Consider the following 7,399-nt stretch of genomic DNA (forward strand, 5'->3'; position numbering starts at 1 on the left):
TCAGTTACTCTATCACCAACCTAGCAACCAACATGATTACCCTATAAACCTGCATAGCAACCACTATATATCCTGTAGCAACACCATAGCAACCTTCTCAGTTACCCTAGCAATAGCTTAGTAACCACTACCATAGAAACCCCTATGTTTCACAAAATACCTGTAGAAAGCCTCCAGGGTTCCCCGCAGAAAATTGGTTAGTCAAAGTGGTATGGTGGGGTGGGGTGTTCTTGTTTGTACGATACAATAAAGACTCCACCATACAAACTATACCACACTATACAATTTTTTACAAATAAGAACAGTGAATTAATGTGTGCAACTTTAACAAACAATATACAAACTATACAACAATGAAGTGGAAAAGAATGCAAAAGAAAAACAACATTTTCAAAATGTGCAAACGTAATCACAGTCACTGCTTATGGCAGAGCTGACAGCATCGCTACAGCCATCCTCCTTGGTTTAAAAAAACACAATTCAAGGGCCCTTTGATAATTGCACTCTTTAACAAGTGCGGACCATTTATGCTTTCATGCAGGCTATCAGACTGTTGCCCTGCAGCCTGTTCTGCAAGTCTATCTTGATCTATACATGGAGAGTAAATGAAGTTTAGATTATTTTAGACTTTTGTGTAAGATGTGTAAGATTTACACAAACGATGATAAATAACACGATGACACCACCCGCTGCAGACCATAGGATGTGAGAATGCGCTCCACAACACAGCTGTAAATGGAAGCAAGGACTGAGGTGTCAAGGCCATCATGCTTCAGCCCCTTCAGGAAGTGGACAAACAAGGCCTTGTTTACATGCTCGCTGTCTTGTTGTTTGTAGAAGGACACTGCTTTAACAGCTCCTTTGTGTAGGTGTCCTGTTGGAGTCATATAATGAAATGGAATGCATACATCAGGATATCAGGAGCGAGGATCTGTGAAAACATAAGTAGAAGAGAGAAATTTAAGATATGTTTAGAACATTTTGAGCTCCAACACAAAGGCAAAGCAGTTTCAGCCATGCAAACCATATATTTTCTTAAAGCCTGTCACTTGTACATGTGAGTTAACATACACTAGCACATGGCCCACCTTCCTGCAAACTTTGGAGGATATAAATGTATACATGGCACTATTTTGTATATTGTCAAAGTCAGTAGAAAGGTGGGACATGTCCTAATGTATATTAATTGACATCTAGAGGCTATAGGCTTTCAGAAAATATATGGTTTAGGTCAGTGTTTTTCAACCACTGTGCCGGGGCACACTAGTGTGACTGAGGTGTCAAGGCCAGCATGCTTCAGCCTCTTCAGGAAGTAGACAAATGAGTAGCCAAACAAGGACAAACAAGGCCTTGCTTACATGCTGGCTGTCTTGTAGTTTGGCACCACTCTCCTTTCTGTGAGTGTTCTGTTGGAGTCATATAATGAAGTGCAACCCATACATCAGGATATCAGGAGCAAGGATCTGTGAAAACATAAGTAGAGGGGAGAAAAAAAAGACATAAAGATATGTCGAGAAAACATTGCAGGACCATCCCTAAACAACACATCAGGACACCTTTCTTTCCTTTTTCATTTGATCACTACTGCAATTCATAGACATATGTTGTATACAGGTGAGACAAGGGTAAAACCGATGTGGGTATTTATGCTATTATAGAATAGGCTACTAAAATATAACTCCACAACTTCAGGTGTCAATTTGTATTTGTAGTTCTTCTGCAGGAAAATCAGTATAGGCTACTTTGAACATTAAAAGCTGCATGCACTACGTAGTACACACATGCATACAATGCATTATTTTGGAGATAGAAATGTTGTACTGCTTTGTTTTTCAGAAAAACGGTAGTAGCCTATAACAGAATTTTTTGTCACATGAATTACCCAGACCCAAAGAAACAAATAGCTTATTACGTGAAACTGACCTGCTTATAATTTAATGTCAAACAACATCTCAACTAATTGAAAATCAGGATTGTATCACCATCACACTCATTCCGATAATTTAACCATAACGTGTCGTGAACAACGATTTATTTGGCTAATTATCATGTATTTGTCCACATCTTTTACCATTATAAGACATTGAATTGAACTAAGATATTGCTAATTTCAATTACCCAGACCCAAAGAAACAAATAGCTTATTACATGAAACTGACCTCATTATAATTTAATGTCAAACACCATGTCAACTAATTGAAAAGCAGGATTGTATCACCATCGCATTCATTTAGATAATTTAACCATAACGTGTCGTGAACAATGATTTATTTAATTGTCAATCATGATTTAACAATGATGTGTCACATGACAGCAACCAGCCTATCACACTGGGGCTCTTATACGGGGCTCTTCGGTGTTTTTAAAGCGTTTACATAACTCATAAAATCTGCAGATGACACAGCAATAGTGGGGTTAATACAGAATAGGGAGGAGACCAACTACAGGGCCTGGGTGGATCAATTTGCGAAATGGTGTAGGTCCAGCTGTCTTCTTCTAAATATACAGAAAACAAAGCAAATAATAATAGACTACAGTACAGAACTGGGAGCCAGTCCCCCCAGTGTATGGTTAAAAATGGTGAGGATGTTGTGATTGTAGTCGAGTACAAGTACTTAGGCACAATCAGAGGCGCACCTTGTCAACAGGCAAGGCAGGCAACTGTTTGGAGCCCCAAGCCACTAAGGGGCCCTCGACCTGGTCTCAGCGCGTTTGCCGGTGGGTCGAGCGAGAATTTCGTCCATAGAGATTGAATGATATATTTATTTTGCGTGCTCCTGTCCTGTTGTACAAACAGTAGGCTACATCTGTACATATGTAGGCCCTATGCTATGGCCTTATAAACAGCGGATCTGAGTTCAAAAGAGTTAAAAGAATCCGCACATATTTAGGCTACTGTGGTAGCCTAAACGTCAATCGAGGGTGCAGTGATGACGGATCAACATCGGAGTTTGGCATTTAGCCTACTCAATGAAGTTAGGCTAATGTTAATTGACAGAAAGATTGAACATGGTTTGCTACATCTATACGCCAGTAAACTTCAGCTAGCTAGTTACAGTAACAGTTACAACTAGTTAAGCAAGGAGACGGTTAACGTTATGTTTGTAATAGGGCTGTCAGCCATAACATGTTAATCACGATGCAGTAAGGACCAAGCATACGCGTTAATTTTTTAGAACCCGATTGACGCAAAGTGCTCCAAAAACACAACATTTCTTCTTTGTTACATTGCTCCGGAACTGTTCATCGCAGCGAGATGAAACCTTTAAGAGCAGAAGTGGGGCTTTCCAACGAGACTACACACTTGCCTGTACGATCAAGTATGGGTATGGGGGAAAAAATCATGAAATTAAATCAAATTGCATCATATTTACAGTCTACAGTTCTTTTTACCTGCGTACCCATTACTTTCGTTTGAATTACTCGCGAACCCGTGATCGCATAGATATGGCAAGCATATCAGATGAAAGAAGAGACACAGGGCTATCCATTGGTACCATGTATATCCTTCTGGGTTATACAACAGACGAAGTGATAGCAAAATAATAACTTCATATCGCTGGACTTACCCCACGTTTTTGTCTGTTTTTATGACAAAGCATGTTTATGATGCAACTTTATCGTGTGTTTCTCTATGGCAAAGCATGTTCATAATCCGGTTTTGAGATCCTAGCAAATTCCTGCGTGGCATCCAATTCAAGGCTCACATTGCATCCCAATTTGTTCAACAAAGAAACCCCGTTTTTGCCTCTACTTTGTTCATGGCAATGCAGTTAAAAAAGTTGTTGTAGAGAACCATTATGAGTGCATACAACATAGGCACACAGGCTAACACGCAAACTCGGGTCAAGTCAGGTCAGATCAGTTCGTGTCACAGATATAGAGCGCAGAGAGGTCATTTTTCATCACTAAATTAAAAAAAATGCCATTTATTTCTGTAAGGCGCACACCACATATGTCTGTAAATTGCTCAGCCCCAGAGAATCCCTCCACCATGGCAATGATTTTGCCAGATTCAGGACAGTCTGATCTACACACGCATACTGTAAGGCAAGTCGAGCTGCCAGCTTGCAGTACATGTCAAAATATAACAATTTTTATAATACGCTTTTGTATTTTTATTATTTAACATAATAACCTAATGGTGATATAACATAATGGTGATAACACTTGTCGGTAGGGCCCTCTTGGAATTTTTGCTTGGGGCCCCCACAGACTCTAGAATCGCCTCTGGGCACAATAATAGATAATAAGTTGCAATGGGACAGTAATACCAACACCATCTATAAAAAGGGGCTGCAGAGGCTGCATTTTATGTGCAAACTAAGACAATTTAGAGTGGATAGAGATATATTACCTTTCTATCATTCATTTGTGAAGAGCATGCTACTTTTTTGTTGTGTTACCTGGTATTTCTCTTTGTCAGTGACCAAAAAAAACCAAACTGAGCAAGATAGTTAACATGGCCAGCAAGGTTGAGGGGCAAAAACCAGACAGTATTGCTACGACCTGTGAAAGAAGGGTGTTGAAGAAAGGTCATGCAAATAATAGAGATATGTCACATCCCATACACCAGGCATATGAGGTGTTGCCATCAGGGAGGTTCAGGCTACCTTCTTTCCAAACAAATTGAGCCAGTAGGTAATTCATTCCAACTAGCATTACATTGATGAACAAGACGTTACCTGCAGGACCATGCACTTTCTTTCCAGCTGGACTATCACAGTATGCACAACTGCACTTTATCATTCTATAAATGTGTAGTGGGGTCTGTGCCTTCTGCCCTGATGTTGTGTATGTGTGGGAGTGTGGTAGGGTGGGGGCGGTTGGGGTGAGGGAAATTCTGGTCTATATTCCGTCTTGTATTCAGTCTTGTCTAACTGTCTACTGTATGGCGCAGAACAATTTTCCGAAAGGACAAATAATAAATCTATCTATCTATCTATCTATCTATCTATTATTTTAGAAGATTTTGGTTTGATTTTGGTTTGAACACCTTTCTACGAAAATCAATCTTGGGATAAAGTAATTATACACTACTCACCCTGGGGCTCATATAGGGTTTTCCCTCTAGACCCTGCAAGTGGCAATAAAGACAATTTAGACCACCATGGCGTAAAGTATATAAGCATGCTTAAAATGCAACAAGTACAAAAAATCATATACAGACACAAACACAATCATACACAATCATATTTTTATGTCTGTTGGACAAATCAATCATCCACACTCATCCCTCTCCTCCCAAGGGACATATGCATATCTTTACATTCAACGTAGTTTTCAACAACAACAATAACAAACAGCAATAAAGCTTTTCTACATATGGGTGTAGAATTTTTGATAACATATGGCTCCTTTTATCCTAAAGAATGTCAAATACATACCGACTGGCTCATCAAAACAGGAAAGGCTATCCAGACCAAGTCCATGTAGATCCTTCACAGTTGAAAATGAAGAGGCCTTATCTGAAAAAGATCAATAGAAACCTTACTCTAAATCCCCATCCAAGAACAATTACTATGTGTTCTCCTTTTCTTCAGTAGCAAATACACTGCCCGTGAATCAGAAATATATTGGTGTCCCAATATAATGTTTACTCATAACAGCTGGCAATAGTGATTGCATGCAGATAAGTAACCGTGCAGCAAGATTGTGTCAGGAAACAGTAGGTGAGTGGCGTGGGTCAGCATAGGAGACGGTAGACGAGTGGTGCTGGACAGTAGGCAAGAGGCAAAAGATAGTAGGCAAGTGGCGCAGGGCAGTAAAGGAGACAGTAGGAGAGTGGCATGGAATAATAGGAAACAGACACGTCACCAACAACAGTGCGAGTGGCCTACTGTAATTACTGCTATTATTATCATTATTATGTATTATTATCAATTTGTTTTGTTATAGGCTAGACACACATTCCATATTCACTGTATAGGCTATTTCTGTCACTGTACACATGTCATCTGGAAAACTTGCCTATTTATCTAACTGTTGTACATAATTAATCTTGATCGTCTACATAACTGCTTCTTTGCACTTCTGGTTGGATGTCAACTGCATTTCATTGGCTCTGTACCTGTAGCCTACTCTTTTAAATTACAATAAAGTTGAATCTAATCTAAATCTAGCCTAATCTAATCTCTAATATTATGGGCTACACACATTGCAATTCTCTATTGAATTAAACCCCTCTCTTAATCAGGTTAAAGAAATACAAAATTATATTATAATATAAGTGAATATCTAACATCTGAGAACTGCTGTATCAGAATACAATTGTTTTATAGCTGATATGTGGCCTAAAACAATGCGCGTTTTCGCAACGAAATCTATTCACGTTCATCATGATTATCGATTATACATGCCTGGCTGATAGGCTACCTCCCAGCTGTTAGCTTTAGCCCACACTAACAATATTAGGCTACAATGTTAATTTACACAGACAACAGCTGTTTTACAGATTAATGTAACATTACATCATGCACGTTAGCTAAATTATAAGTTGTGCAAGCCTACTCTGAATTCACAGTATTGCCCATGCATAGGCTACTATTTCATGTTAAATCAACTTTAAAATGTTTTGCTCAATTGCTAGCAAAATGATCATGCTAGCGGCAGTAGCAAGGCTCACCTCATTTCCCATTTGGATTCTTCTTTTTTCTCCGTCCCTGCTCGGTTCTTGTTTCTGGATTCTGGGGTTCAGCCTTTTAAAACTGCTAGCTAGAAGGTGGCTCCTTCTAACCCACACCTCAAAGCAGGCTTAAGAGTATGAAACTGCACGTCAAAAGCATCAAATAACATTCTCGCCATTTTGGGTCGGGCTTTTTTGACAGATGACGTGGTTCTGTTGGCTCATTGAATGCGAAATACAACGTGATAGTAACACGATAATTACGTCCTGCTCAACACGTTTTTTAACAAGGAAACGTGTTACACAACACGTCCCAATAGATTAATTAACGTGACAGTGACACGTTCAGACGTGAGACTGGGTTGAATCATGTATATACTGAGCACTGCATTTAATCAGCGTCTCCTCTGTGGCACACATAGGAAAGGCAGCGCTGTGCTATCTAGCACTTTAAGAATTGCATCGCAGGTTCGAATCCGTTCTCATACACCGGCCCCAGTTAAGGCCGTTTCACGTTGTTTTACACGAAGCCGCCGTCTGGTCATCGCGTGTGGATCGCCCGCGATATCTTATGAAGCCAAGAACCTGACTGTTTGTAACTGTTTGTGTCCTGTTTCTTGTGCTTTTTTACTGAGGGCAATCATATTAATCATTGATATCAATTGCAACACCCAGAGGAATAAAAATCAATTTTACAAAATTGGGGAATGCCGCGATCGGCGGACTTTGACCTACACACGCAGTAGCCTGCGTCACAAGACTCAATGAGACTCC

At 39.7% G+C, this 7,399-nt stretch overlaps 1 long non-coding RNA gene across 1 annotated transcript; it reads right to left on the reverse strand.

Moving 5' to 3' along the window:
• Nucleotides 1-1,403: 1,403 nt before the first annotated feature.
• Nucleotides 1,404-6,985, reverse strand: LOC121688865. Its single transcript, XR_006024709.1, has 4 exons — nucleotides 6,626-6,985; nucleotides 5,388-5,468; nucleotides 5,045-5,077; nucleotides 1,404-1,463 (listed from the first exon to the last, which is right to left on the reverse strand). It is a non-coding gene; the product is annotated as an uncharacterized LOC121688865 (long non-coding RNA).
• Between the last annotated feature and the right edge of the window lie 414 nt (nucleotides 6,986-7,399).

The sequence above is a fragment of the Alosa sapidissima genome, chromosome 17 (genome assembly GCF_018492685.1).
Source record: "Alosa sapidissima isolate fAloSap1 chromosome 17, fAloSap1.pri, whole genome shotgun sequence".
Lineage (NCBI taxonomy): Eukaryota > Metazoa > Chordata > Actinopteri > Clupeiformes > Clupeidae > Alosa > Alosa sapidissima.